General features: G+C 44.3%; 1 protein-coding gene across 7 annotated transcripts in view; it reads right to left on the bottom strand.

Annotated features, from left to right (window-relative positions):
- The window catches only part of TAOK2 (TAO kinase 2), a 1,046,857-nt gene that overhangs the window by 103,190 nt on the left and 927,861 nt on the right, over positions 1 to 15,806 (bottom strand). The window lies entirely within an intron of this gene.

Here is a 15,806-nt window from a genome sequence, read left to right as displayed (position 1 = left end):
TCGCTGGACAAATAAGAAAACAAGTTACTTACCTGTAACTACAGTTATCCAGTATTGGTATCTTTCATAGATTCACATGCCTGAATCATTCCCCGTCACCGAGGAGGGAGTCCCACAGTAAATATAAAAGTAGCGCCAAAGGTAAATAATAGTAGTAGGCCCCAAAGAAAAGGCCTGAGGCCTACATCTTAGTTGTCTATCTACCTCATTATGCTAAAAGGACCAAAAAATGGTCCCCACCAATCAGCACCCTCTAGAACACACTCAGCAGAGCCAGTTCTCCTCAGATTTCCATTAGCACAAGTGGGAAATAAGTATCCCAAAACAGAGAACTGACTCCCCGGGGAGGAGAGTAGGTGCATGTGAATCTATGAAATATACCAATACTGGATAACTGTAGTTACAGGTAAGTAACTTGTTTTCTTATCCAGTATTGGGGTATCTTTCATAGATTCACATGCCTGAATCAGAGTAGCAAGCAGTATACAAAGTATACAGTCGGTTGCGGATGGCGGGAGACTAGTGCAGATACACTCCCAATAGCATCTATAAATTGTTAACAAAAGGTATAATAAAACCAACTTTCAAGATTGAAAAGCATGACCCATACATTGGTAAATGAAACATGCATAGTAATCTCACTATATGGATATGTAAGCTATAATGCACATATTATATACATCAAAACATGTTATAATTGCAAGAAATTGTATGTATCATGAAATGACAAACATATGTAGTAATTATAAGACCAAAAAGGTACCTGAACCTGATCTCAAAGGAAAAGATGGCGTAGGACAGCCTGTCCAACCGCTGCATCCTCCTGATGTATAGATTAAAGGCAGTAATGTCTCGTGAAAGTGAGGACATTCTTCCAGGTCGCAGCACGACAGATATTTTCTAGAGACGCTCCAGCAAACAATGCTGTAGACGCTGCCACAGTTCTTGTGGAGTGGGCCTTGACTCTCCTTAGCAATGGCCTGTTAGTCTTGTCATGGCAGAAATGGATTGTACATGCTATCCATCTGGCAATTGTGGCTTTCGTGACTGCAGTTCCCAGAGCAGCTTGTCCGTAAACCACGAACAACTGGTTGGATTTTCTACAGCTTTTTGTTCTTTGTAGGTAGACCTTTAAACATCTTTTAATATCCAGAGAATGCAAGGTTCTTTCCGCTGGTGTAGACAGGTTTGGGAAGTCCGTAATCTCACTGTTTCATTGAGGTGAAACTGACGGCACTTTAGGTATAAATGTAGGATTAGTCCGGAGGGTCACATAATCCTGAGTGAAATGTAGAAATGGTTCCTTTAATCGTGAAGGCTTGAATTTCACTCACTTTTCTAGCCGATGTTAGGGCTAGAAGTAAGGCAACTTCCCACGTGAGATATTTGAGCTCTGCCTTGTGGATCGGCTTGAATGTGTGTTTCATTAGTTGCGTTTAGACAGTGTTCAGTTCCCACTCCGGTGGAGGAGGCCTTACCGGAGGAAACGTTCGGAAGAGACTCTTCATGAAGTGTTTGATCAAGGAAGAGGAACATGGGCACTTCCGTGAGGAAAGAGCATCCCACTTGTATGTTGGATCGTTGAGTCCACCATAGTATTGCTTCTCTCATTCGAGGCGTAATTTGGATGATATCCTCGAAGGACCCAGATACCTGAATCCACTGGCGACTGAGCTCCTCTTGCAAGGGCCTCATCCGAAGACGACAGTTGGGGGTGAGAAGAATGCAGGAAGAAATCATCCCGATGAAGGACTTGAAGATGCGCACTGAAACGCACCTTTTTAATAACAGTGCCGCAGCCAACCGTTGAATCTTTTCCTGTCTTTCCCTTGAGATGAATACTTGGGCGAGCTTGGTGTCCAGCGTCGCTCCCAAGAAAGTCTTTCTTGTTGCTGGCGTGAGGTGTGACTTTTCGAAGTTTACTGAGAAACCCAGGCTTTGCATCAGTGACAGAGTTGTTTGGATGTGATCTTGCGCCATGTCGAAAGAACTGGCCTTGATAAGGCAATCGTCCAGATATGGATATATCTGTATCGATTGCAACTGAAGATGGGCAGCCACCGGGGCCAGTATCTTTGTAAACACTCTGGGGGCTGAACGCAGTCCAAATGGAAGAACTTTGAACTGGAAGTCCCTGCCAGCCACTCTGAACCTCAGAAACTTCCGATGCCTGGGAAAAATCGGTACGTGGAAGTATGCATCCTGAAGGTCGAGTGTTGCCATATACTCTCCCGCCGAAAGAAATTGGAGGATTTCTTGAAGTGTTAGCATCCTGAATGACAGCTTTTTTAGGAATTTGTTTAGGGCACGCAGGTCGAGGATGGGATGCCATTCCCCCGACTTCTTGCGAATAAGGAAAAATCTTGAGTAGAAGCCTTTTCCTTTCTGATGATGAGGTACCCTTTCTATTGCTCCCTTCCGAATCATGGTGTTGATCTGGGTGAACAGCTCCTTGAGGTGCGCTGGAGGCGGTCCTTGTGGGGGGCAATTTGGGGGAGTTTTTACGAATTCCAAAATGTGACCTCTGGCTACCACATCCAGAACCCATTTGTCTGTGGTAATTGTGGACCAATTCAAGTAATTTTGGGATATTTTTCCTCCAATTTGGTTCGGGTTGGCACAAAGTGGTGGCAGGATGCGTACCTCATTTCTTATTGTCTCTTCCTCGATAATTAGATTTTCCTCGAGGTTGAGAGAAATTTCCTTTCCTCTGTCCACATGTCTGCTGCCGATATGGCTGGAATCTTTGGTTTCCCTGGGCGGAAGAATAGGAGCGCTGCTGGTTATAACCTCCTCTATTAGAGAAATTCCCTCTTCCTTTTGCTCCACGAAAGGAAGACTTCCGGTATTGTAGAGTACCCAGCGAACGTGCTGTCTCAGTATCTTTTTTGATGGCCTCCAGAGCATCATCAACATCCTTTCCAAATAAGTATTCTCCATCAAATGCCATGTCTATAATCCTTGTTTGGATCTCCTGCCGAAAGGATGTTGCCTTCAACCATCCTTGCCTCCTGAGAACAGCTGCACCCGCTAGCTGTCGAAATCCCGTGGCAACAACGTCCACTGCAGCGTCAATTATCTCAGAGTAGACACACTCTCCTTCCTGAAGGATCTTCTTCGCCTCAGTTCGATCTGGCTCGGGAAGCTTGTCCATATACGGCGAGATGTCCGACCACATCTGCCTGTCGTATCTCCCTAATATGGCTAGGGAGTTTGCGGCGCTGATGGTCGTAGCTGCAATAGTAGAAACCTTCTTTCCGATAGAATCTAGGCGTCTTTCATCCTTGTCTGGTGGAACAGAGACTTGAGATGTTGGATTAGACGACCTCTTCTGCGCTGCCTGCGCTACCACAGAGTCTGCTTTAGCTTGTCCGATAAGGCACGCTGGAGAAGAATTTGGCGCCCTATATTTCTTATCTACTCTCGGGAGCACTGCCGGCAAAGAATTTGGCTTGATCATGATCTTTAGTCCTTCCTTCCAGATGAATTCTATAATCGGAATGGTCCAACTCTGTTTCTGTGGTGTAGACTTGAAATCATACAAGAAGCAGTCTTCTTGCTTTGACTCCATGGTTATCATGAATCTCTTTGTTGCTCTATCCATGATCTTGTGGAATGAGGCAATGTCCACGGGTGGTGACTCAGATGTAGTAGGTTCTGCCGGAGAGGGCGTGTTTGCATTATAATCCTCATACTCCGACGATTCTGACCCATTGTCCAGTTCTCCTTCTTCTTGTTCCTCATGATCTGAGAACTCTACCTCCCTTGTCTGTGGAGCTGTAACTTGCGACGCAGATAATGTTGGACGTCCTTCCTCCAATGTCACAGAAACCACTGGTTGCGACTGCTTAGTCAGCGGAGTCGCTGTTTTAGGTCTTGGTGTAGATACCCGAGATTCACCTGACTCTGAAGGTGGGAAACGTCTGTAATAGTCACTGAGCATATAATGCAGATTGCGAAACAAATCGTCAGGCATCTGCATGCCAGGAGCAGGCCTATCTGCATGTGACGTAGGCTCAGTTTCATCCATCTCTTCCTCTATATCCTCTTGAACTTTAATTCGGAGGTCAGATGGACTTCTAGCTGCTCCAAAATTTTCATCCTCATAGGATCCTTCCTCATCGGAATCCAAAAGTTTCTCTGGCACTACTAGCGTAGAAGAAATCGTCTCAATAGTAGCCCTTTTCTTCAACAGTGTAGCTGTAGTTGCAGGTGATGGCAACGGAATCCCTGATGACTGCGCTGACCAAACTTGCAAGGTAGTGCAGCTTGACAGAGGCGGCGTCGATGGTACCTCCGTTTGCTGTTGAAACTGTTGTCTCGTCGACGGTATCATCGTCGACGGGGTCGTCGTCGAGGTCGTCGACGGTAGCTTCGTCGACGTGTTCTTCGCCGTCGACGAGGACGCCGTCGAGGTCGTCGACGGTGGCTTCGTCGACGTGGACTTCGTCGACGTCGAGGATTTCATCGTCAACGGTAACGTCGTCGACGTCGAGGACTTCGTTGACGGCAGCATCTTCATCGTCGACGGGGATCCAACCGTCGACATCAAAATCGTAAACGAGGAACTCGTCAACAGTACCTTAGCCGTCGTCGACGGGACAATTGTCGACGACGAGATAGGCCTGATCTGAACATGAACCAGTGTAGGTGATGAAGCCGAAGACATGACAAGAGTAGGCTTTGGAGAGGAGAAAGTCATAGTGTAGGTGGTAGACGTGGCCACATGAGAGGAAACACAGTCCTTTTTTGACGTTGAAATTGTCAAAGGTGGCAACTGAGGAGGCACAGATTTTGAAGATTTCTTGGGAACTGTAGATTTCCCAGACTTCTTAGAGGGCGTACTATCACCTTTAGTAGGTGGGAGAGTCTTACTCGAAGTACTAGGCCCAGGAGCATCCTGAGAGGATTGGGCCTTCTTAGCCACCTTCGCCCTTGGAGATGAAACTTCAGTTTCAGCCTTCCTCTTAGTAGAAAGAAATGAAGAACCAGAGGCAAAGCTTCCTACCTCAGACAAAGGGTCCTCCTTGTCCTTGAGTCTGTTAAGCCACAATAGCAGTCGTCCTTCTCTATCCCTGATGGTCTTAGGGGGGAAGGTCCGGCAGATCTTGCACTCCTTTGCCTTATGGTCAGGATAAAGGCAATATAAACATTTCTTGTGGGGATCTTCCTTGAATAGTCTTTGCTTCCCACAAGAATCACAGGCCCTGAACAGGGATTTTGAAGAAGACATCTGTAAAACTTGAAGAAACTAACTGTGTAGAAGACAAAACTGAGCAGAGCTCAGGGAGACTTCCATCACACGACGTGCGGTAGAAAATCTGAGAGCCTGAGCCTCTGGGGAGAACATTCTGGTGGGTGCTGTCGCCTGATTGGCTGCAGTTTGGACTAAGACATAATGACTAGGATAGTCACGATTGTGAAGGTTTTTTCTACTGTAGCTGGTGCTACTTTACTTCATGGTTGGGTATTTCTGATATTTGCTATATGTATTATGGCATTTTATTACTTTTTTATATACCGTGGGACTCCCACTCCGATGACGGGGAATGATTCAGGCATGTGAATCTATGAAAGACACCCCTAATACTGGAGAAGGACCTTGTTAGCCTTACACCAACAGCAAAATCACATCCATTTTAGACGATAAGTCTTAATTGTCCTCTGAGCTCGTGATTTAGTCAAGATGTCACGACAGTCCTGAGGGATGTCAAGGTCCTTGAATTCTAAGAAATCAGGAGTCATGCGTGTAAATGTAGGGACTGAGGGTCCGGGTGAACCACTTGATTGGTTGAACATTGTGGGTGTTGGAAGAAGACTGATTGGCTGGTCTTGGGATAGCAACAGAAATTCCTGGAACGAGTACTGGTGTGGCCACCAGGGTGCAATTAGTATGAGACTGCACCTCTCCAGCTTTATCTTGCGTAACACCCTCGGGATCAGAGGTATTGGGGGAAAGCGTAAGCACAAATCCCTGACCATCGCATGGACAGGGCATTCCCCTTGATCCCTGTTGAGGATATCTGCTGGCGTAATATTGGCATTTCTTGCTGTGTTTCATTGCAAACAAATCCAGTGCCGGCTTGCCCCAAATTTGGAACACCCTGTTCACTTGATTGTGCTCTAGCTCCCATTCGTGGCAGTCCGATTGGGGTCTGCTGAACATGTCTGCCAGGGTGTTGTGGAGGCCCCGCCATGCAAATAAAAAAGGACCTCCTGCAATTAGTCTAGAACTCCTAGGACAGGGTAAGAGAACTTTCATCATCCCGCCACCTCATATCAGTCACAGTTTATAAATGTCTGCTATGATCATATGCATGAATGCGTATCATATGTTTTGTATATTAGATCTTTTGGATTAGAACTCCTAGGACAGGGTAAGAGAACTTTCATCATCCCGCCACCTCATATCAGTCACAGTTTATAAATGTCTGCTATGATCATATGCATGAATGCGTATCATATGTTTTGTATATTAGATCTTTTGGATTAATTCTTTCTTTATAATAGTAAATGGTGAACACATTGTACTTTACCGATGCATCAATTTGATGTTCTACCTCCTCTTTTATGCTAATTTTTAGATAAATATGAATAAAGCTAGTTTCTATATGTTTGAAACAGTTGTTTTCTCTTTACACTGAGTTCCTGTTATCACTTTGGTCATGTTGAAAATGTATTGATGTAGTCTGAATTATTAGACTGCCTAGGAATTTTGCTTCCATTGTATTGTGGAGTCCCCGGACATGTTCCGCTTTGAGTGTTATGTTGTGGAGTGTGACCCATTCCCACAACTCTTGAGCCTCTCTTGACAAAGTTGCCGATCTTGCCCCTCCTTGCTTGTTGACGTAAAACATGCTGGTGTTATCGTCGGTCCGAACCAGTACTGATGAACCTGCAATCCTTGGAAGGAAAGCTTGCAGGGACAGAAAAATCGCCCGTAATTCCAGGCTGTTGATATGCGGTTTCCTGTACTCCTGAGACCACTTGCCTTGTATCTGTAAAACTTGGAGATGACCTCCTCATCCTTCCATGGAGGCATCTGTTAGAACAAAATCTGGAATATCCTGTATGAAAGTGAGTCCTTCCTCTAAATTGGCTCCCTGTGACCAGCAATGTAGAGTTTTTACCATGCTCTGTGTGACTGAGGTCGTCGAAAAAACCCACGGCTTACTGCACTGAAGGTGCAGTTCTTCCTGTAGAGGTCTCATTCTGAGTCGTGCCAAAGGGATGAGATTTATGGCCAAAGAGCACTTCCCCAGGAGCCAAGCAAACAAGCAAACAGAAACGGAATTCTTTCTTGAAATCAAAGTTGCCAGCTTTTGAAGACGAACCTGCTGTTCGGGAGATAAGAATGCTTTGCACTGGACCGTGTCCAATAGGGCTCCCAGAAATGGAAGGACCTGCATCGGACGCAACTGAGATTTGCTCTTGTTTACAGTTAGTCCCAGAGAGCTGAAAAGATGAAGAGGCGTTGAAATGGCAATCTTGACTGCTCGTTCCGAAGGACCTTTGGTTAACCAATCGTCCAAATACGGGAATACTTGGATTCCCCGGGGTCTTAATGCTGCTGCTACAGGAGCTAGGCACTTTGTGAAGATCCTTGTAGCCGATTTTAGTCCAAACGGAAGCACTTTGAACTGATAATGGGCACCAGTCACAGTGAAGTGAAGGAATTTGCGATGTTTGGGATGGATTGGGATGTGGAAGTAAGCATCTTCCATTTCCAGAGAAGCCATACAATCTCCCTCGTTTAGGCAACCCAGAATCTCTGAAAATGTGACCATGCGAAATCCTTGTTTCTTGAGGAATTTGTTCAGGTTGCGAAGGTCTCGTATCGGTCGCCATTTCCCTGATTTCTTTTTGATCAGGAAGAAACAAGATGTGGTGGAACCTTTTCCACTGCATTCTTGAGGAGCATCGTTAAAGCTTCTTTGAATAATAAGTGAAGACGAGAAGGAGAGGGGGGGTCCCTTGGGCGGAGTGGTAGGTGGCTTGGGGACAAATTCTAGGGTATGTTCGTTGTTCACCAGGTCTAGAACCCATTGATATGAGGTAATTTCTCTCCACTTGTCCACAAATGCTAAAATCTTCGCACCCATGGGAATGGGAATAGGTGTGATTGGCGCCCTGTGGAGATCACTGTTTTCTGTGGGTGTCTCGCCCTTGGTTTTGTGATCGCTTTCAACCGCCCTGACGAGAGAAACCAGGTGTTAGATTGCCAGTATGAAGATTGGTAATTCTGTCTATATTGCGGCTGGTACTGCCTGTTCTGCTGGGTTTGATATACTCCTCGAGAGGAAAAACCACGCCTTCTTGCGCCTCTGAAGGTTCCATATTTGTACTGCAATGAACCCAAGGATCTTGCAGTATCCGTATCGGTTTTTTTGCCTGGAGGGCTTCATCGATGTGTTTCCCGAACAACGATTCGCCATCATAGGCCATGTCCAATATCTTTGTCTAGACTTCAGGTCTGAAAGTGGTGGCTTTAAGCTAACCCTGGCGTCTGAGTACTGCCGCCCCAGGCAGTTGCCGAAAATTGGTATTGACAATGTCTAGTGCGCAATCTATTGTCTCAGATGCAGCACATTCCCCTTCCAGTAGGGTTTTCTTTGCCTCCTGCCTTCTGTCTTCAGGAATGAGCTCAATCAGCACAGCCATGTCTGACCACATTTGGCGGTCATAACGCCCTATTATTGCAAGGGAGTTAGCTGCTCTGATGGATGCAGCTGCCATTGTGGAAATTTCTTGCAGACCAGGTCAAGACGCCGCCCCTCCTTATTCGGCGGTGTAGTAATGGGTGTTGCCAGGTTCTTGGATCTTTGTTGGGCAGCCTGGAAGATTACCAAATCTTGCAGAGGTTGCCCAATGAGACAGGATGGACTATCGGCAGGAGCACGGTACTTCTTATCTATCCGTGGAAGCACTGCTGGTACAGATGCAGGGTTTTTCATGATTTTTACTCCTTCGTTCCAAATATAATCAATTATCGAACAGCCCTCGTAATCTTCCTGAATTCCTCTTTAAAATCACGAAGGAAGCACTCTGTTTGCTCAACAGTGACAGGTAGCTGAAACCTAGCAGCAGCTCGCTGCATCAGATTGTGAAATCCTATTTCCTCTGGTGGCGATTCAGATGATAGAGGAGTCGGTGGTGAAGGCATAGAGATGAAGTAAGAATCCCAGGGATCTACATGAGAGTTCTCTGGTAATTCACCCTCTTCAACTTCATCAGAGGATGTGTCCTGATCCTGATGAGGGTCTAGAGGCTGATGTTCTTGAGAAGGGTCCGGAAGTTGAGGCGTTGGAACCAGAGCATCAGGTAGAGGCAAAGGGTCCGAAACCGCCACAGGCGGAGGTGGAACTTGTGGAATAGGATGCTGCAGGGGAACCCGCTGTCTGTAATCTGCTAGCATGGCTTACAGGTCCTGTATAAGAGTTGGAGGCAGATGGCTCGTCTCACTCTGGCGAGATTGCCTATGATAAACCCTATGATGCGGGACATCAATGTCCTCTTGATAGTATTGCTCATGATAATCCTCCTCCTCTTCATCATCATCTTGGCATTTGATGTGTAGCTCCGATGGATGATGAGCTATTCCAAATGGTCCTTCCTACTCTTCATCATAATCATCATCCTCTTCCTGTACATATGTTTCAAGAAGATGGGAAGGAGTAAGCAGTGAAATATTGATATACTCATGCCTTTGAAATGTTTTGAGTTGAAAACTCCTAGAAGAAACAGGCGTTGAATGAGTCAGAGCCAAGGTCAATTTCGTAGACGGAACAGGTAAGTCCCCAGTCGATGGTATTGTTGTTGACGGGATCTCAGTCGACTGACTTGTCGTCGACGGGCTTTTTGTCAATGTCGTCGACGGGATCTGCGTCAAGGGGCTCGACGGGATCATCATCGACGGGCTTGACGTCGATGGAGTCTTCGTTGACGGGATCTTAGTCGACGGTATAGCCGTCGAAGGGACAGTCGTCAACGGGACACTCGTCGACGATACAACTCTCGCCGACGGTGGAGGCTACCGTTCATGTAGACTTCAAGACTGGCTTCGTCGGCTAGGTCTTCGTCACCAATTCTTCGATGATGGTCTTCTTTGACAGGTTAGTAATCCTCGTCAACAGAATAGGAGAGATGATAGCATCCGTCAACGAAGGAGCAGAAGAAGTGACAGAAATCGTCGACGAAGGGAAAGCCAGAGATTTAGAGAGGGAGGCTTTTACTTACTCTTTTTGAAGATGGCTTCTTAGAGTCCTTGAGAGCAGAGGACTGAGAAGACTGCGCTGACCCACAGGAGATTACAGGAGACCTCTTTTCTTTGGGGTCTACTACTATAATTTACCTTTGGCACTACTTTTGTATTTACCGTGGGACTCCCGCCTCGGCAATGGGGAATGAATAAGGCATGTGAATATATGAAAGATACAAACAAGAGTTACCTGGTCCAGTCATTTGCCTGCGTGTTGTGTCATGCCCAAAAGACCGCTAAACCAACATGTCATCACAGTGATAATACTGGGTTCGAAAAATTCCCATCAGCCCACCATTATTGGCGGAGTGTCGTCATGTGGGATGCAGACCATACACCTTGATCTCTCCCAATGCACCTGATGATGATGCGGAGATAGGTTTCGGAAGGTACTATTCTAAACCACAGTATTTCAAAGGTAGGACCGATGGAGTGCAGTGCTGTTGAAAAAGAAAACAAGTGTGAATAAAATTGGCTCCTGTGACAAAAAATATGTTTATTAAGTATTGTCCAGGGTCAAGAGTAAAAACAACGCCTTATAGTCTTAAGGATTAACTATATCATGGCGTAGTGCATGGAGGTCGACATGTTTCAGCTTGTGAGGACCACTAGTCCAAGCATTCTTCAGGACCGATTGATGTTATGCATCTGCACTATGTGAGAAATTAAAGTAAATTAAAATATTGGATTAATCCTACCAGAACTTTGAGCCCAAAATATTCTCTGGTCACTCCCGCTCGGACGCTGGCCATTGAGGTACCGACGGACAGAGCGGGGCGGGGCCTCCTTCTTCCCGAGTGGGTGCCGGGTGAGGTGAGGTGTTCTCCCACAGAATGCTGGGAAAATCACGATCAGTTGGATAAACACCAGAGAATATTTTGGGCTCAAAGTTCTGGTAGGATTAATCCAATATGTTAATTTACTTTAATTTCTCACATAGTGCAGATGCATAACATCTATCGGTCCTGAAGAATGCTTGGACTAGTGGTCCTCACAAGCTGAAACATGTCGACCTCCATGCACTACGCCATGATATAGTTAATCCTTAAGACTATAAGGCGTTGTTTTTACTCTTGACCCTGGACAATACTTAATAAACATATTTTTTGTCACAGGAGCCAATTTTATTCACACTTGTTTTCTTTTTCACGAGCACTGCACTCCATCGGTCCTACCTTTGAAATACTGTGGTTTAGAATCGTACCTTCCGAAACCTATCTCCGCATCATCATCAGGTGCATTGGGAGAGATCAAGGTTTATGGTCTGCATCCCACATGACGACACTCCGCCAATAATGGTGGGCTGATGGGAATTTTTCGAACCCAGTATTATCACTGTGATGACATGTTGGTTTAGCGGTCTTTTGGGCATGACACAACACGTAGGCAAATGACTGGACCAGGTAACTCTTGTTTGTTTCTCAATTTGACTAAGGGGTTTGAGTTACTGTGGTCGTTAAATTTTCCCCTTTGACCCCCCCACCTGCTTTTTTTAGTAGATGAAAGATACCCCAATACTGGATAACATTGGTTAAGTGTTAAAAAAAAGTGACACCTGCACAATGATGACCTGCACAACAATAGCCTGCATAATCATAGATCCATAAAAATTCTTTTTTTTTTTTTTAAATCAAGCAACCATTTACGGTGACATTGAGCTTTTGATTGGTTAGAAATCCTAGCTTCTCTTTCACAAGCCATGAATAATACAGCAAGTGAGAGCTTCTTTTTAGGAAACTTTGGGGGAGGGGTTTGAAATAATCAGGGAGCATGCAACTGCTGCGTCAGATGTTTGATTCACAGTGGGTGATTTACAGGGGCAAAAAAGCAAAACAAAAAAACAAAACAAAAATGTTTCTGATACTTCCGATTCAGGGTGTATTTTATGTGATCTAACCAAATTCAATAGCTGACACCGCATCACAGGGTCTTTGAGTTAAATATACCATAAGGGTGGGTACGAGGAATAACAATGAGAGGAGAAGAGTGGAATGCCCATGAGGTGGTGAAACATAAAAAAACGTTACTTATCTGTACACTGGGGTTCTGCACTTTTGATATTTTTCATAGACTCATGTTTGAATCTTTATAATCGTAGAGGGGGTAGCCCCACAGTAAATATAATCAGCAATGTAAAGCAAACCCTTATGCGGCAGATCCCAAATTCACATTGTTGTAGAAAGAACTGAACAGTAGCCAATCCGAGAAGAACTCTTAAATAATTCCTTCCCACAAGGGCTAGCATACCCTGTGATTTTCTAAGCACAAGTGTTACATATATTAACTCAAGATATCAAATGAGATGAAACCCCTACAGGGGGTGGGGGGGGGGGAGGGGAGGTAAGGGTTGCATGTGAATCTATAAAAGATATCCATACTGGAGAACCAAAGTGTACAGGTAAGTAACTTATTTCTTCTCCAATATTGAATCTTTTCTACAGTAGTAAACAGTATAGAAAGAACCTGGAGGTTGGAAACTTTTAAAACAAATTACTGTAAACCTTGAATACATAGAACAAAATTAAAAATGTCTCACATTATTGGAATACATTTCAAAGTACTGCCTGACTCACAGCTACATACTGACTCAAATAGACCAACTAGATAGTATTGTGGAGTGCATGTATTAGTGTTTGTCCATGCTGGGGCCTAACATAGTCAGGTAATGAAACACTAGAGAAAAGGGACAGAGGTTGCCATGTCCCTTATGAAATGATGTACCTTGGTTCTGAAACCCATCTGGATATACTGCCTCTTTATTATTGGTGTCCCTTACTTAGAGTCACAAATGCTACTAAAAGTTGATTAGACTTTCAGAAGGATTTAGTCTTCTCAATATAGAATTTGAGAAATGTTTTAATATCTTAATCATGACGCGTTCTTTCCACGTAACTGGATGCATTTTAGAAGGGAGTCTTTAAAGTAACAGGTTCCTAAAGATGGATGTCCGTTGGAACCTCGGGAATGAAATAAGGATTAGTTCTTACAATAACTTTGTCAGCTTCAAATTGTAGGTAGGGATGCTGAATTGTAAAAGCTTGTATTTCACAAATTCTTATAGCTGATGTAAGGGCTTAATAAGAGAGTCATTTTCCCTGATGGATAATTGTAGGAAGCTGGCTTGGTATACGCTATGTCAATATGTGGTATAGTGTGCACAGAGTCCGGGGGAACCCCAAAGTTAAGCAGAGGTTAAAGTAGATGGCACCTTACTCTCTATTTGTGGTAGTGTGGGCGAGCAGAAAGGCTTTATCAGAGGGTAGTGTTAAGCATTTGCTGTAACCACTCAATCAGCAAATGATGTCACACACTCAAAGACGGAACTGAGACCAATTTTGTTTATATAAAAGTTATTGTAATTCTAGAACCAAGCCAAGCCTGGCACAGGTAAGTGCAATAAATGCTTTGCAAAATATTATGCAGTGTTTACAATGGAATGCAAGTTCAAATGCAGTGGTCTGAAATACAGGTAAGTCAAGGTATTGAAATTACTGAAGAGATTTCTTTTTACTTACTTTTTAAGATGTAACTTACTTTTTCTACTTAGTGTGATTTGCCTAGATATCACACTGGGACATTTCCTGGGAAAAAGGTAATCAAATCAGTTTTGCACAATTGTAATATTTCAGGTTTCCACAGAAGGCAACTCCCCTTTGCCGCAGAGGGTGGGAATGGATTTAGCATTTGTAGAATTGAGATGTCCATGCATGTGAATGTGAATTAAGAACTACAATAATTACAGGAGACGGGGGAGGTGGGTGGGCGCATGTGAATCAGATCTACATGCCAAGAACAGATGCTTACTGGGTAAGTAACATTATCTGTTCGAGGCATATGAGCTGTAGATCACATGCTTTGCATACACAATATAGCAGTAAACTCTTAGAGCTATGGGTAACCTGAAGCAGTTGCAGTTGTTTGAAATAGAGTTTTAAGTACTGATTGGACTAAGTTTGCCTGCTGTCTTGCAAACACATCTATATAATAGTGTTTGGTGAATGTGTGCGGTGTAGACCATGTTGCTGCCATACCAATAAGAGCGAAGGGAATATTTCCAAAGAAGACCATAGTAGCCCCTATTTTGCGAGTAGAGTGCGCTCTAGGGGGTACTACCAGAGTTCTCTTTGCTTTAACATAACATGTTTGGATACATTGTACAATACATCTTGCAATACCAGACTTAGATATCGTATTGCCCTTGTGAGGCAAAGAAAAAGTAACAAATCGTTGAATTGTTTTCCTAAAATCTTTGGTCTTTCTATGTAGTAAAGTATGGCACGTCTAACATCAAGTGTGTGTAGGGCTAGTTCTGCTACAGAATCAGGTTGAGGAAATAGCACAGGTAACTCAACTGATTGATATGAAAAGAAGAAACTACTTTAGGGAGAAATGTAGGACTGGTGCGAAGAACCACTCTCTCTTTGTGAAGTTCAAGGAAAGGCCCTGTATAGTTAATGCCTGAAATTTACCAACTCTCTTTAGTGGGGTTCTCGCTATGAGAAAAGCAACTTTCCATGATAAGAATTGAAACTGACATTTGTGCACCCATTAGACTTGTAAGGACTATGTTTGAGTTCCATTCTAGAGCAGGGGGAATTCTTGGTTGTATCACCCTTTTTAATCCTTCCATGAAGGCTTTTATCACTGGTACTTTGAACAGAGATGAGTGTTGTCTATTTTGCAAGTATGCCGCTACGGCTCCTAGATGTAAACAAATGGATATGTAAGCTAGTCCACACTGCTGTAAATGCACCAGATAAATGATGTTCTGTACTGAAGCATCAAATGGATTGATGTTGTAACAATAGACAACAAACAGTTTCCATTTTGCTGCATAATATGCTCTAGTAGTAGGTCTTCTTGCCTCTTTGAGAATATTCATACAGTCTGGTGTAAATAACCAAACTCTATGACTTCAGGAGCCAAATCGCTTGGTTGAATTCTTTGGGATTTGGATGTTGGGTTTCTCCATGGCTCTGAGTGAGGAGACAGGTTGTGAGATGTAGCCCTTGATGCAGAAACACAGAGTTCAAACAGGGTGGTGTACCAAGGCTGGGGGCTACTAAGATCAGTGTGAGGGATTGCGGTCTGAAAATATCCCTGACCAATTCATCCACAGAGCATTGCCCTTGGATGCTTGGTGTGGGAACCTGGATGCGAAGCTTTGGCATTTTGCGTTGTGTACTGTGGCAAACAGATCTATCTGTGGAAAACCCCATTTTTGTAAGTAAGGGAAAAGAACTTCGGGGTGAAGTTCCCACTCGTGTACTTGCTGCCTGTGTCTGCTGAGCAGGTCTGCAATCTGATTGTCTACTCCTGGAAGGTGTTCTGCTAGGAGATAGATTTTGTGGTCAATGGCCCAATTGCAAATGCTTAGTGCAAGGTGCGATAGTTGAGGAGAGTAAGTCCCTCCCTGTTTCTGTAGATAGTACATTGCTGTCATGTCTGTGCAAACTAAGACTGTCTTGCCTACAAGTTGGGTGAGAAAAGCTTTGAGTGCTAACACTGAAAGAAGTTCCAGGTAGTTGCTGTGGAAACGTGTGTGATT

This window comes from Lissotriton vulgaris, chromosome 7 (genome assembly GCF_964263255.1).
Source record: "Lissotriton vulgaris chromosome 7, aLisVul1.2, whole genome shotgun sequence".
NCBI lineage: Eukaryota > Metazoa > Chordata > Amphibia > Caudata > Salamandridae > Lissotriton > Lissotriton vulgaris.
Note: the sequence above shows the minus strand (reverse complement) of the source record. Positions and strands in the feature narration are given on the sequence as shown.